The sequence below is a fragment of the Oreochromis aureus genome, linkage group 9 (genome assembly GCF_013358895.1).
Source record: "Oreochromis aureus strain Israel breed Guangdong linkage group 9, ZZ_aureus, whole genome shotgun sequence".
In the NCBI taxonomy this organism is placed as follows: Eukaryota; Metazoa; Chordata; class Actinopteri; order Cichliformes; family Cichlidae; genus Oreochromis; species Oreochromis aureus.
Window position 1 is genome coordinate 9711585 of NC_052950.1, and position 1214 is coordinate 9712798.

The window sequence follows — 1214 nt, forward strand, 5'->3', positions numbered from 1 at the left end:
CCCAAAAACCAACAAGTCACAGGAAACAGCCACATTCTCCTTTTTAAAATCTCACATTTCAGTGCAACAGTTTCCAACAATGTTACTCTTATTTATGTTTCTGCGTCACAAAATAAACTTTTAACATATTTTCAGGCGAGAAAGTAGCCGTATAAACTTCAAATATCTATTTGGTTTATCAAGACATCGCATATTTGCAAAAGTGCTCCGACGTTTTTGGAGACGTCTGTTACCCAGTCATTAATGTGATGTCCTCGCGCCGATCCACATCACGTGGGTCTATACTTTCAGTTCTTTTGTTCATATTTAATAAAACAAAAATGCAGACATAAGTGTGCACATTAGTTTTGACTGCTAGTGAAAAGTGTTTTCTTTACAAATAACTCTCTCACTGAACTAACAGCCAATCACTCAACAGGTTTGTGCTCTCTGCTCATATTGCCTTCATATTAAATCATTTTGTGCTTTTTAAAGAACTTATTTTTACATTGCACTTAACAACAAACAAATACCCCCTAACAACAAAAGTAACTTCAACGGCCAAATTTCATTATATTTCTTCAGGTCTATATTAGTTAGGAGTGAGGTAAGCAAAGAGAGTCCCAGGTATTTATACACCAGTGGGATGTGTCCCTTAAAGGAACCCAGGAACTCATCTTTCCAAGTTCCGTAGACTAACAGGCCCTGGATGACTGAGAACAGACAAAACTTAAATCTTTTAGGCACTGCTGGGAGTTGAACCCAGGATCTCCTGTTTTCTAGATTTACATTTACTAGACAGGCACTTTAACCAACTAAGCCACAGTGCCACATACATGCCACACAGATGAGTGACTGATGAACACTGAGAAAACCTCCAAACATCAAACCAATTTGAGCCTAAACAGAAACACATGAAAGGTAATCTTGTTTCTTTATTTAATCACCAGAGGTTGTCGCATCAAAAGAGACGACGTCTGTCAAAGTCAGGGGTTAAAAGTGGGACGGTGTTTTTGTTTTGCTAACTCTCCACGACACTCTAAACTTCAGGCTGCTCATCTACAGTCAGCCTCCTCCATTGCCTCTTGATGCCCACTCACACTAGTCAGCTTCTACGACAGGTGGGTGGGGTAACTGCAGAGTTACTCTAGTTTTGCATTTTCATTTTCTTCGTTTGTTTTTAATTTAGTTTAGTTTCACTTACGTTCTATTGTGAGTTCATGTATTTCAGTTTC

The 1214-nt window shown here is 38.6% G+C and overlaps 1 non-coding gene across 1 annotated transcript; it reads right to left on the bottom strand.

Moving 5' to 3' along the window:
• Window positions 1-720: 720 nt before the first annotated feature.
• Window positions 721-809, bottom strand: trnat-agu. The gene is given in 2 exon segments: window positions 721-756; window positions 772-809. It is a non-coding gene; the product is annotated as a tRNA-Thr (tRNA).
• Between the last annotated feature and the right edge of the window lie 405 nt (window positions 810-1214).